The following is a 15,175-nucleotide window of genomic DNA, read 5'->3' as shown; positions in this document are numbered from 1 at the left end:
GTGTTTGGAATGGGTAAATGGAATAAATGGACAAACAAGGAAGAACAGTACAGACATCCGGTCAAAGGAACATTTGATAAGACTAAGTGTGATGTGATAAGTGACATAGTCAAGGGAAGGCAGTAAGAAGAAGAGTAATAAGAAGGTTACCATACTGTCAGCCACTATATTGGGACTAATTCAGACTGAAGGACAGACGTTTTATGCTCAAAGTCAGTTGAAACAGTTGAAGGGTCAAAGTGTGGCGGAACAAGGGAAAAAGAGAGACCCAGGATGTGGGCCCCTTCACCCTACATCTCCCCCACCTTATGAAGATAAAGAAGGAGGTGTGGAAGTGAGAGAAGGTTTATACCCTTTAATAGCTACTGGACAAATGTAATTATTAAGGGGGAACTAATGAAAGAAGATGAAGAAGGAGAAGAGGGTGAGAGTCTACATACTGAAAAAAAAGAATAGAACGAGATGGAGAAAAAAGTTTCAGTAATTGTCAAATTGCGGTATTGGGGTCCCCCGGGTCCTCATCAACTGCTCTAGGAAACCCAGGCAAAGACAAAGACAGGAAGATTATGCATATGGCCAGTAGTTCATATAAGGGCAGTATTGGACCCTGGGATCAGGAGGACTGGGAAACAGGCAGTTAGAAGATCTCATACAAACCAGTGAGAACTGCCAGACATGATGGAAGAACAAAGTAAAATAATACTATGTTCTCGAAGAACAATGGAAAGACTTAAGGCATGAATCTGCGAACACCGAAAACAACTGAGGGAACTACAGGATGACGATTCTGAGGAAAACAGGAGACCATATGATAAACTAAGAGAGGTGAACCTGACATGGTGATGATGAACACTCCTGCTCCTACAGCGCTCCCAAGTGGCCCTGCGCCGCAACCACAGCCCATAGTGCTTTTGTACAATGTCCCCCTCAGACCTATGGGAACCCACAACCATGGGGTGTACCATCACCCAGAATGCCACCTATGCAATGCTGGGGGTGTGGACAATTTGGACACATGAGGAACCAATTTCCACAAAAGCCTCAATATCAAGGGCTACAACACCTGGAGTGAACCGAAGAGGGACAGGACATTTCAGAGGAGGAAACAGAGGAGGATACCAACAACAAGGTGGGTATCAACAGTAACCCCAAACCTATGGAGGACCTCTCCAGCAGGCACAATGAGGTTACCAGCCTGGTCCTGGCCACCAAGGAGGACTCGGAGGAAATCAACCACAGAGAGGGGGAAGAGGAGATGTCTAGCCAAAAGAAATCAGAACACCAACAGTTCCTACTTTCCGGACAATCAGCAATATAGAGGCCCAACCCCTTTCCTCCAGTGTCCCCAGTACATGTTCGAAAATGGGAAAAAGGACCCAATAATCAAACTTCGGATACATGGAAGAACTATCCCATTCTTAATTGACACTGGAGCCCACTGTTCCTGCTTAGGTGCACCAGGACAAATCCTGGCTCCACCTATAACCAAACAGTCTGTAAAAACTGTAGGTGTCTCGAGAACTCCACAAGAATTGTACTGGACTGAACCATTGATAATTGACATGGAGGAAGGAGAAATAAGCAAGGCTCCTTTTCTAAACTCCCCATCAACGCATGTTAACCTATTGGGAAGAGATTTCCTTTCCACTTTTGAACACCAAGCTGTTTTTTAAAGATGGTGAATTAACTGCTGAACTACCTGGCATCCATCACCCTGAAGACCACTACCTGCTAGTGACACATCTTCAAGACAGCTTCGAGGTACAAACTCAGATGGATAAGTGTTACCAGTTGAGTCTCCTCAACTTTTATACCATTGCTGACTGGTTGAGTCCATCCACCATCTGTTGGATATGAATAATTTTCTACCAGTTGTGCACTGCACCATGAACTATGACAAGGTAGGGGATGAAATGGATTGGACTGAATTTGTGAGTAGTACTTACCTTACATCATCCTCCAGTGCTGCTACATTGGACCAGAAGGAGTTGCTGTAGCAGAAGAGTGGCATATATTATTATTATTATTATTAAGAGTTCGGTAGAGACCTGTGGCAATGGTACCGCTTGGGAAAGAACTCTGCCCCTCACGTGACTCTACAGGTGAATCCAGGATACGAGGCAAAAGATCTGGGAGTGATGGTAAAGAGAATGCACAAGGATCAGTGCTGGAGAAAATCAGAGAACCAACCTGCTTTAGGAAGTTGCTACCTATATAAAAATCAGACTGGTGATCTGAAGATTGATAATGAGAATGACTATACGTGTATACACACCACCCCAGAGGTTGTTGAGTACAGCAAAGAGAATCGACTCCTCCTGCCCCTCACCCTGAGGGATGAAGATGTCCTGTCAGTAGTTCCAGACTACCCGTGGTCAAACGGAGGTATGATATTGGTCTGATTAAATCAGCAAGCCCAATAAAGGTGAAACTTAAACCTGGCTGTGACGGTCCAAGACAGAAACAGTATCCAATGTCACCTGAGGGAGAATAAGGAATTGGAGAAACAATCTCTGAATTGGAGAATGGAACTGTAATTTTCCCTACTTTCAGCCTATTTAACACGCCAATCTTACCAGTTAACTTCTTAAGGTATAGGGGGCAGCATTTTCACTTTTGGATAAATAGCGTGCCCAATTTCAACTTCCTGCTACTCAAGAATATAAGATATGCATATTATTAGTTGATTTGGATGGAGGACACTCTGAAGTTTCTAAAACTGTTTGAATCATGTCTGTGAGTATAACAAAACTTATGTACCAGGCAAAACCCCGAGGTCTAACCGTTCAGATTTTTATTTTGAGGTCTCTGTCTGTTCAGTGAGTTCTCATTGGGAAACGATATTTCTTAGGCACTTGTGTTCAGTTCCTACCGCTTCCACTGGATGTCCCCAGTCTTTGGAATTTGGTTGAGGTTATTCCCTTGTGCAATGAAGAAGTACGGCCATCTAGGACATGGGTAACACTGTTGAGATTTGCGCAAGACTTGAAAAGTAGCGTTAGTTTCCTCTCATCCTCTATTGAAAACAGATAGACGCGTCTTCAATTTGATTGATTATTAACGTTTAAAATTACCTAAAGTTGTATTACTAAAGTAGTTTAAAGTGTTTTGGCAAAGTTTACAGGGAACTTTTGAGATATTTTGTAGTGACGTTGCACAATTTGGAAGCTGTTTTTTTCTGGATCAAACTTGCCAAATTATTGGACATTTTGGATATATATGGACGGAATTATTCGAACAAAATGACCAATTGTGATGTTTATGGAACATATTGGAGTGCCAACAAAAGAAGCTCGTCAAAGGTAAGGCATGTTTTATATTTTATTTCTGTGTTTTGTGTAGCGCCTGCAGGGTTGAAATATGCTACCCTCTTTGTTTACTGTTGTGCTATCCTCAGATAATAACTTCTTATGCTTTCCCCAAAAAGCCTTTTTAAAATATGACATGTTGGCTGGATTCACAACGTGTGTAGCTTTAATTTAGTGTCTTACATATGTGATTTCATGAAAGTTTGATTTTTTATATCATTTTATTTGAATTTGCAGCGCTGCATTTTCCCTGGCTTTTAGCCAAGTGGGACGCAAGCATCCCCTATACCATAAAAGTTAAGAAAACTTCTGGGAAGTACCGTATGGTGCAAGACTTCAGACAACTCAGCCAGGTAATGGATTCTGAACACCCACTTGTGGCAGACCCCTCAGTGATTCGCTCTAACGTTCCACCTAAAGCGACTGTGTTCTCTGTTGACTAAGAACTTATTCTCCTTTTCTTCCATGGGGATACAATTTTCTTACAATTGTCTCCCCCAGGGATTTTGTGACAGCCCCTCCATCTTCAACCGTATATTGAAGGAAGACCTAAAGCATCTGGCTTTTCCCAGAGGCAGCACTCTGGTACAATATGTGGATGATCTTCTGATATGCTACCCCTCGATGGAAACCTGTCAGACTGATACCCTGTATCTTCTTACTCAGCTTGCTCTGATGGGCCACAAGGTCTCAAAAGACAAACTACAACTATGGAAATAAACAGTCCTGTTCATTGGACTTCAGATCTCTCAACACCAGAAGGGTTGATCAAAGGAAAGGATTCAAACAATACTCACCACCCCAGGACCTAAAAACATCAAAGGATTGCTGTCATTCTTGGGATGCTGTGGTTATTGTAGAAACTAGATCTGTGACTACTCATTGATTGTACCACTGAGGGAGATGTGGAGTGGACGGCCATCTGCATTCCTGACCTGGGACAGATTAAATAAAGGCATTTGAAGATTTGAAGAAAGCACTGGCTAGTGCTCCAGCCTTGGGTTGCCTGACTATAACACAAATAAATTCATCTTTGTAGCTGAAAAAAGGGGGTTTGCCTCAGTTGTTGTTACACAAAAATCAAGTGGAGAGCATAAACTCTGTGCTTACTACTCTACCAGATTGGATAATGTAGTGAGGGGTATGCATCCATGTGATAGAAGCCTTGCTGCGACAGCATATGCGATTGAAAAGAGTACTACTCTTTTGTTAATGCATAAAACCACCCTCTATGTGTCTCACAGTGTGATGGCAGTCCTGAACCAAAATAACTCCTGCAAGGCTTTGTGGCTATGAGACCCTACTGACACAACCCAATAGTGTTAATCCTGCTGCCTTCCTGGCAGAACAGACAGAACAGGGGATACGCCACACGAATGTGAAAAAAATATTGACTCTAAGGCTAGGCCTGACCTCTCTGACACTGCCCTGACTGATTCTGACTTGGAGATTTTCGTTGATGGTTCTGCATATATAGATCAAACTACAGGGAAGAAACATTCAGGGTTTAGTTTTGTAACAATTGATAGAACCACTCAGATACAACAACCATTACCAGATACTTTCTCAGCTCAACAGGCTGAACCTTTGGCAATAACTACTGCCTGTAAAATGGGAGAAAGGAAAGGGTTACTATTACTATGAGGTTTAATATTGTTTCACAGTACTTTTCTAGGCTCTCTGCCTCTTATGAAGAAACTGTCTGAGAAATGTGTGACTGTGAAGACAGAACTCTGCAGAGGAGTGTAAGAGAAGAGATTAGTCAGACATTCCACTATAAATCAACTTGGACATTTACTGCTAAGCTTTTAGACAGCTATATAAACAAGAGTTTTAGTGTTGAGTAGGCATGGTTTTTGACGTAGGCAGTGACATCACTAGGGCTGGACTTCGGGTTTAATAAAATAATTTGGGACCTTTTCTTTGATGCAGAACTTACTCGGAAACATGCGTTATATTCCTGTTGTCAACTTCTGTCTGCAATTGCATTAATAAAGGTTTTTTAATGATTTAATTAAAGATATTGTCATAATGCTAATTTCACCAATGATTGACAAGGAACAAGGTAACAAACCCCAACATATGATTACTGTATATCTGTGATAACCTTTGTATGCTTGCAATGCGCAATGATGGAAAAGTACTGGATAATGGAGATATAATGCTTTAGTTCTTGGGCTGAGAACTGTCTGCACCTGCTGATAGTCACACAGCCTCAAGGCTGAGATAGTAGAGTGAGAAACCACAGTCTAGACATGTTTTTCTCATCTTAGACACTTTGTATCTAATCCAATGCATCAATCTTAAGATATGATTGACGGTAGGTTGTATAAAGAGTGTGGTCTCCTGTTTCGCCACACAGATCTTTACTATAGACTACTGAGGTCCTCTGTCTGCAATTTAATTGTATTACTAAAGAGTTCTATACCAAGGTTCCTGTGTCTGTGTTATCTATCTGGAAGACTGATTGTTAAAGGGAAACGTACATCACCCCATGCAAAGGACCACCCAACAATCTGACCAGGACATTGCCTCCAGACTTCTGGATGACAGGGATGATCTGGTAGGATATCTCCTCCTTTAGGGTAGTATCTCTTGTAGTGGTGCAACAGAACAGCATTAGGGTAGTATCTCTCTTGTAGTGGTGCAACAGAACAGCATTAGGGTAGTATCTCTTGTATTGGTGCAAAAGAACAGCATTAGGATATTATCTCTCTTGTAGTGGTGCAACAGTGGAGTATTAGGGTAGTATCTCTCTTGTAGTGGTGCAACAGAACAGCATTGGGATAGTATCTCTCTTGTATTGGTGCAACAGTGGAGTATTAGGGTAGTATCTCTCTTGTAGTGGTGCAACAGTGGAGTATTAGGGTAGTATCTCTCTTGTATTAGTGCAACAGTGGAGTATTAGGGTAGTATCTCTCTTGTAGTGGTGCAACAGAACAGCATTGGGATAGTATCTCTTGTATTGGTGCAACCGTGGAGTATTAGGGTAGTATCTCTCTTGTAGTGGTGCAACAGAACAGCATTAGGATATTATCTCTCTTGTAGTGGTGCAACAGAACAGCATTGGGATAGTATCTCTTGTATTGGTGCAACAGAACAGCATTAGGGTAGTATCTCTCTTGTATTAGTGCAACAGTAGAGTATTAGGGTAGTATCTCTCTTGTAGTGGTGCAACAGAACAGCATTGGGATAGTATCTCTCTTGTATTGGTGCAACAGTAGAGTATTAGGGTAGTATCTCTTGTATTGGTGCAAAAGAACAGCATTAGGATATTATCTCTCTTGTAGTGGTGCAACAGTGGAGTATTAGGGTAGTATCTCTCTTGTATTGGTGCAAAAGAACAGCATTAGGATAGTATCTCTCTTGTATTGGTGCAACAGTAGAGTATTAGGGTAGTATCTCTTGTATTGGTGCAAAAGAACAGCATTAGGATATTATCTCTCTTGTAGTGGTGCAACAGTGGAGTATTAGGGTAGTATCTCTTGTATTGGTGCAAAAGAACAGCATTAGGGTAGTATCTCTCTTGTATTGGTGCAAAAGAACAGCATTAGGGTAGTATCTCTTGTATTGGTGCAAAATAACAGCATTAGGATATTATCTCTCTTGTAGTGGTGCAACAGTGGATGGAGTATTAGGTAGTATCTCTTGTATTGGTGCAAAAGAACAGCAGTAGGATAGTATCTCTATTGTATTGGTGCAACAGAACAGCATTAGGGTAGTATCTCTTGTATTGGTGCAAAAGAACAGCAGTAGGATAGTATCTCTTGTATTGGTGCAACAGAACAGCATTAGGGTAGTATCTCTTGTATTGGTGCAACAGAACAGCATTAGGGTAGTATCTCTCTTGTATTGGTGCAAAAGAACAGCATTAGGGTAGTATCTCTTGTATTGGTGCAACAGAACAGCATTAGGGTAGTATCTCTCTTGTATTGGTGCAACAGAACAGCATTAGGGTAGTATCTCTTGTATTGGTGCAACAGAACAGCATTAGGGTAGTATCTATCTTGTATTGGTGCAACAGAACAGCATTAGGGTAGTATCTCTCTTGTATTGGTGCAACAGAACAGCATTAGGGTAGTATCTCTCTTGTATTAGTGCAACAGAACAGCATTAGGGTAGTATCTCTCTTGTATTGGTGCAACAGAACAGCATTAGGGTAGTATCTCTCTTGTATTGGTGCAACAGAACAGCATTAGGGTAGTATCTCTCTTGTATTGGTGCAACAGAACAGCATTAGGGTAGTATCTCTCTTGTAGTGGTGCAACAGAACAGCATTAGGGTAGTATCTCTTGTATTGGTGCAACAGAACAGCATTAGGGTAGTATCTCTCTTGTATTGGTGCAACAGAACAGCATTAGGGTAGTATCTCTTGTATTGGTGCAACAGAACAGCATTAGGGTAGTATCTCTCTTGTATTAGTGCAACAGAACAGCATTAGGGTAGTATCTCTCTTGTATTGGTGCAACAGAACAGCATTAGGGTAGTATCTCTCTTGTATTGGTGCAACAGAACAGCATTAGGGTAGTATCTCTCTTGTATTGGTGCAACAGAACAGCATTAGGGTAGTATCTCTCTTGTAGTGGTGCAACAGAACAGCATTAGGGTAGTATCTCTTGTATTGGTGCAACAGAACAGCATTAGGGTAGTATCTATCTTGTATTGGTGCAACAGAACAGCATTAGGGTAGTATCTCTCTTGTAGTGGTGCAACAGAACAGCATTGGGATAGTATCTCTCTTGTATTGGTGCAACAGAACAGCATTAGGGTAGTATCCCTCTTGTATTGGTGCAACAGAACAGCATTAGGGTAGTATCTCTCTTGTATTGGTGCAAAAGAACAGCATTAGGGTAGTATCTCTTGTATTGGTGCAAAATAACAGCATTAGGATATTATCTCTCTTGTAGTGGTGCAACAGTGGATGGAGTATTAGGGTAGTATCTCTTGTATTGGTGCAAAAGAACAGCAGTAGGATAGTATCTCTATTGTATTGGTGCAACAGAACAGCATTAGGGTAGTATCTCTTGTATTGGTGCAAAAGAACAGCAGTAGGATAGTATCTCTTGTATTGGTGCAACAGAACAGCATTAGGGTAGTATCTCTTGTATTGGTGCAACAGAACAGCATTAGGGTAGTATCTCTCTTGTATTGGTGCAAAAGAACAGCATTAGGGTAGTATCTCTTGTATTGGTGCAACAGAACAGCATTAGGGTAGTATCTCTCTTGTATTGGTGCAACAGAACAGCATTAGGGTAGTATCTCTTGTATTGGTGCAACAGAACAGCATTAGGGTAGTATCTATCTTGTATTGGTGCAACAGAACAGCATTAGGGTAGTATCTCTCTTGTATTGGTGCAACAGAACAGCATTAGGGTAGTATCTCTCTTGTATTAGTGCAACAGAACAGCATTAGGGTAGTATCTCTCTTGTATTGGTGCAACAGAACAGCATTAGGGTAGTATCTCTCTTGTATTGGTGCAACAGAACAGCATTAGGGTAGTATCTCTCTTGTATTGGTGCAACAGAACAGCATTAGGGTAGTATCTCTCTTGTAGTGGTGCAACAGAACAGCATTAGGGTAGTATCTCTTGTATTGGTGCAACAGAACAGCATTAGGGTAGTATCTCTCTTGTATTGGTGCAACAGAACAGCATTAGGGTAGTATCTCTTGTATTGGTGCAACAGAACAGCATTAGGGTAGTATCTCTCTTGTATTAGTGCAACAGAACAGCATTAGGGTAGTATCTCTCTTGTATTGGTGCAACAGAACAGCATTAGGGTAGTATCTCTCTTGTATTGGTGCAACAGAACAGCATTAGGGTAGTATCTCTCTTGTATTGGTGCAACAGAACAGCATTAGGGTAGTATCTCTCTTGTAGTGGTGCAACAGAACAGCATTAGGGTAGTATCTCTTGTATTGGTGCAACAGAACAGCATTAGGGTAGTATCTATCTTGTATTGGTGCAACAGAACAGCATTAGGGTAGTATCTCTCTTGTAGTGGTGCAACAGAACAGCATTGGGATAGTATCTCTTGTATTGGTGCAACAGAACAGCATTAGGGTAGTATCCCTCTTGTATTGGTGCAACAGAACAGCACAGAACTTTTGTAGCATTAGAACAGCATTAGGGTAGTATCTCTTGTATTGGTGCAACAGTAGAGTATTAGGGTAGTATCTCTTGTATTGGTGCACAAGAACAGCATTAGGATATTATCTCTCTTGTAGTGGTGCAACAGTGGAGTATTAGGGTAGTATCTCTTGTATTGGTGCAAAATAACAGCATTAGGGTAGTATCTCTCTTGTATTGGTGCAAAAGAACAGTAGTGGTGCAACAGTGGAGTATTCGGGTAGTATCTCTTGTATTGGTGCAAAAGAACAGCAGTAGGATAGTATCTCTTGTATTGGTGCAACATAACAGCATTAGGGTAGTATCTCTCTTGTATTGGTGCAACAGAACAGCATTAGGGTAGTCTCTCTTGTATTGGTGCAACAGAACAGCATTAGGGTAGTATCTATCTTGTATTGGTGCAACAGAACAGCATTAGGGTAGTATCTCTCTTGTATTGGTGCAACAGAACAGCATTAGGGTAGTATCTCTCTTGTATTGGTGCAACAGAACAGCATTAGGGTAGTATCTCTCTTGTATTGGTGCAACATAACAGCATTAGGTAGTATCTCTTGTAGTGGTGCAACAGAACAGCATTAGGATAGTATCTCTCTTGTATTGGTGCAACAGAACAGCATTAGGGTAGTATCTCTCTTGTATTGGTGCAACAGAACAGCATTAGGGTAGTATCTATCTTGTATTGGTGCAACAGAACAGCATTAGGGTAGTATCTATCTTGTATTGGTGCAACAGAACAGCATTAGGATAGTATCTCTCTTGTATTGGTGCAACAGTAGAGTATTAGGGTAGTATCTCTTGTATTGGTGCAAAAGAACAGCATTAGGATATTATCTCTCTTGTAGTGGTGCAACAGTGGAGTATTAGGGTAGTATCTCTTGTATTGGTGCAAAATAACAGCATTAGGATAGTATCTCTCTTGTAGTGGTGCAACAGTGGAGTATTAGGGTAGTATCTCTTGTATTGGTGCAACAGAACAGCATTAGGGTAGTATCTCTTGTAGTGGTGCAACAGTGGAGTATTAGGGTAGTATCTCTCTTGTATTGGTGAAACAGAACAGCATTAGGGTAGTATCTCTCTTGTATTGGTGCAAAAGAACAGCATTAGGGTAGTATCTCTTGTATTGGTGCAAAATAACAGCATTAGGATATTATCTCTCTTGTAGTGGTGCAACAGTGGATGGAGTATTAGGGTAGTATCTCTCTTGTATTGGTGCAAAAGAACAGCAGTAGGATAGTATCTCTATTGTATTGGTGCAACAGAACAGCATTAGGGTAGTATCTCTTGTATTGGTGCAAAAGAACAGCAGTAGGATAGTATCTCTTGTATTGGTGCAACAGAACAGCATTAGGGTAGTATCTCTTGTATTGGTGCAACAGAACAGCATTAGGGTAGTATCTCTCTTGTATTGGTGCAAAAGAACAGCATTAGGGTAGTATCTCTCTTGTATTGGTGCAACAGAACAGCATTAGGGTAGTATCTCTCTTGTATTGGTGCAACAGAACAGCATTAGGGTAGTATCTCTTGTATTGGTGCAACAGAACAGCATTAGGGTAGTATCTATCTTGTATTGGTGCAACAGAACAGCATTAGGTAGTATCTCTCTTGTATTGGTGCAACAGAACAGCATTAGGTAGTATCTCTCTTGTATTAGTGCAACAGAACAGCATTAGGGTAGTATCTCTCTTGTATTGGTGCAACAGAACAGCATTAGGGTAGTATCTCTCTTGTATTGGTGCAACAGAACAGCATTAGGGTAGTATCTCTCTTGTATTGGTGCAACAGAACAGCATTAGGGTAGTATCTCTTGTATTGGTGCAACAGAACAGCATTAGGGTAGTATCTCTCTTGTATTGGTGCAAAAGAACAGCATTAGGATAGTATCTATCTTGTATTGGTGCAAAAGAACAGCATTAGGATATTATCTCTCTTGTATTGGTGCAACAGAACAGCATTAGGGTAGTATCTCTCTTGTATTAGTGCAACAGTAGAGTATTAGGGTAGTATCTCTCTTGTAGTGGTGCAACAGAACAGCATTGGGATAGTATCTCTTGTATTGGTGCAACAGAACAGCATTAGGGTAGTATCTCTCTTGTATTAGTGCAACAGAAGAGCATTAGGGTAGTATCTCTCTTGTAGTGGTGCAACAGAACAGCATTAGGGTAGTATCTCTCTTGTAGTGGTGCAACAGAACAGCATTAGGGTAGTATCTCTTGTATTGGTGCAACAGAACAGCATTAGGGTAGTATCTATCTTGTATTGGTGCAACAGAACAGCATTAGGGTAGTATCTCTCTTGTAGTGGTGCAACAGAACAGCATTGGGATAGTATCTCTCTTGTATTGGTGCAACAGAACAGCATTAGGGTAGTATCTCTCTTGTATTGGTGCAACAGAACAGCATTAGGGTAGTATCTCTTGTATTGGTGCAACAGTAGAGTATTAGGGTAGTATCTCTTGTATTGGTGCACAAGAACAGCATTAGGATATTATCTCTCTTGTAGTGGTGCAACAGTGGAGTATTAGGGTAGTATCTCTTGTATTGGTGCAAAATAACAGCATTAGGGTAGTATCTCTCTTGTATTGGTGCAAAAGAACAGCATTAGGATATTATCTCTCCTGTAGTGGTGCAACAGTGGAGTATTAGGGTAGTATGTCTCTTGTATTGGTGCAAAAGAACAGCAGTAGGATAGTATCTCTTGTATTGGTGCAACATAACAGCATTAGGGTAGTATCTCTCTTGTATTGGTGCAACAGAACAGCATTAGGGTAGTATCTCTCTTGTATTGGTGCAAAAGAACAGCATTAGGGTAGTATCTCTCTTGTATTGGTGCAACAGAACAGCATTAGGGTAGTATCTCTCTTGTATTGGTGCAACAGAACAGCATTAGGGTAGTATCTCTCTTGTATTGGTGCAACAGAACAGCATTAGGGTAGTATCTCTCTTGTATTGGTGCAACATAACAGCATTAGGGTAGTATCTCTTGTAGTGGTGCAACAGAACAGCATTAGGATAGTATCTCTCTTGTATTGGTGCAACAGAACAGCATTAGGGTAGTATCTCTCTTGTATTGGTGCAACAGAACAGCATTAGGGTAGTATCTATCTTGTATTGGTGCAACAGAACAGCATTAGGGTAGTATCTATCTTGTATTGGTGCAACAGAACAGCATTGGGATAGTATCTCTCTTGTATTGGTGCAACAGTAGAGTATTAGGGTAGTATCTCTTGTATTGGTGCAAAAGAACAGCATTAGGATATTATCTCTCTTGTAGTGGTGCAACAGTGGAGTATTAGGGTAGTATCTCTCTTGTATTGGTGCAAAAGAACAGCATTAGGATAGTATCTCTCTTGTAGTGGTGCAACAGTGGAGTATTAGGGTAGTATCTCTTGTATTGGTGCAACAGAACAGCATTAGGGTAGTATCTCTCTTGTAGTGGTGCAACAGTGGAGTATTAGGGTAGTATCTCTCTTGTATTGGTGAAACAGAACAGCATTAGGGTAGTATCTCTCTTGTATTGGTGCAAAAGAACAGCATTAGGGTAGTATCTCTTGTATTGGTGCAAAATAACAGCATTAGGATATTATCTCTCTTGTAGTGGTGCAACAGTGGATGGAGTATTAGGGTAGTATCTCTCTTGTATTGGTGCAAAAGAACAGCAGTAGGATAGTATCTCTATTGTATTGGTGCAACAGAACAGCATTAGGGTAGTATCTCTTGTATTGGTGCAAAAGAACAGCAGTAGGATAGTATCTCTTGTATTGGTGCAACAGAACAGCATTAGGGTAGTATCTCTTGTATTGGTGCAACAGAACAGCATTAGGGTAGTATCTCTCTTGTATTGGTGCAAAAGAACAGCATTAGGGTAGTATCTCTCTTGTATTGGTGCAACAGAACAGCATTAGGATAGTATCTCTCTTGTATTGGTGCAAAAGAACAGCATTAGGGTAGTATCTCTTGTATTGGTGCAACAGAACAGCATTAGGATAGTATCTATCTTGTATTGGTGCAAAAGAACAGCATTAGGGTAGTATCTCTCTTGTATTAGTGCAAAAGAACAGCATTAGGGTAGTATCTCTCTTGTATTGGTGCAAAAGAACAGCATTAGGGTAGTATCTCTCTTGTATTGGTGCAACAGAACAGCATTAGGATAGTATCTCTCTTGTATTGGTGCAAAAGAACAGCATTAGGGTAGTATCTCTCTTGTATTGGTGCAACAGAACAGCATTAGGGTAGTATCTCTCTTGTATTGGTGCAACAGAACAGCATTAGGGTAGTATCTCTCTTGTATTGGTGCAACAGAACAGCATTAGGGTAGTATCTATCTTGTATTGGTGCAACAGAACAGCATTAGGGTAGTATCTCTCTTGTATTGGTGCAACAGAACAGCATTAGGGTAGTATCTCTCTTGTATTAGTGCAAAAGAACAGCATTAGGGTAGTATCTCTCTTGTATTGGTGCAAAAGAACAGCATTAGGATATTATCTCTCTTGTATTGGTGCAACAGAACAGCATTAGGGTAGTATCTCTTGTATTAGTGCAAAAGAACAGCATTAGGGTAGTATCTCTCTTGTATTGGTGCAACAGAACAGCATTAGGGTAGTATCTCTCTTGTATTGGTGCAAAAGAACAGCATTAGGATATTATCTATCTTGTATTGGTGCAACAGAACAGCATTAGGGTAGTATCTATCTTGTAGTGGTGCAACAGAACAGCATTGGGATAGTATCTCTCTTGTATTGGTGCAACAGAACAGCATTAGGGTAGTATCTCTCTTGTATTGGTGCAACAGAACAGCATTAGGGTAGTATCTCTCTTGTATTGGTGCAACAGAACAGCATTAGGGTAGTATCTCTTGTATTGGTGCAACAGTAGAGTATTAGGGTAGTATCTCTTGTATTGGTGCACAAGAACAGCATTAGGATATTATCTCTCTTGTAGTGGTGCAACAGTGGAGTATTAGGGTAGTATCTCTTGTATTGGTGCAAAATAACAGCATTAGGGTAGTATCTCTCTTGTATTGGTGCAAAAGAACAGCATTAGGATATTATCTCTCCTGTAGTGGTGCAACAGTGGAGTATTAGGGTAGTATCTCTCTTGTATTGGTGCAAAAGAACAGCAGTAGGATAGTATCTCTTGTATTGGTGCAACATAACAGCATTAGGGTAGTATCTCTCTTGTATTGGTGCAACAGAACAGCATTAGGATAGTATCTCTCTTGTATTGGTGCAAAAGAACAGCATTAGGGTAGTATCTCTCTTGTATTGGTGCAACAGAACAGCATTAGGATAGTATCTCTCTTGTATTGGTGCAAAAGAACAGCATTAGGGTAGTATCTCTCTTGTATTGGTGCAAAAGAACAGCATTAGGGTAGTATCTCTCTTGTATTGGTGCAAAAGAACAGCATTAGGGTAGTATCTCTTGTATTGGTGCAACAGAACAGCATTAGGGTAGTATCTCTTGTAGTGGTGCAACAGAACAGCATTAGGGTAGTATCTCTTGTATTGGTGCAACAGAACAGCATTAGGGTAGTATTGGTGGTGCAACAGAACAGCATTAGGGTAGTATCTATCTTGTATTGGTGCAACAGAACAGCATTAGGGTATCTATCTTGTATTGGTGCAACAGAACAGCATTATAGTATCTCTTGTATTGGTGCAACAGAACAGCATTAGGGTAGTATCTCTCTTGTATTAGTGCAACAGAACAGCATTAGGGTAGTATCTCTCTTGTATTGGTGCAA

At 40.8% G+C, this 15,175-nt stretch overlaps 1 long non-coding RNA gene across 1 annotated transcript; it reads left to right on the top strand.

Annotated features, from left to right (window-relative positions):
• The first annotated feature begins 2,856 nt into the window (after positions 1-2,856).
• Positions 2,857-5,609, top strand: LOC118377908 (uncharacterized). Its single transcript, XR_004824351.2, has 3 exons — positions 2,857-3,302; positions 3,546-3,661; positions 3,810-5,609. It is a non-coding gene; the product is annotated as an uncharacterized LOC118377908 (long non-coding RNA).
• The last annotated feature ends 9,566 nt before the right edge of the window (positions 5,610-15,175 follow it).

Source organism: Oncorhynchus keta, chromosome 2 (genome assembly GCF_023373465.1).
Source record: "Oncorhynchus keta strain PuntledgeMale-10-30-2019 chromosome 2, Oket_V2, whole genome shotgun sequence".
NCBI lineage: Eukaryota > Metazoa > Chordata > Actinopteri > Salmoniformes > Salmonidae > Oncorhynchus > Oncorhynchus keta.
This window is presented reverse-complemented; position numbering and strand designations above follow the sequence as displayed.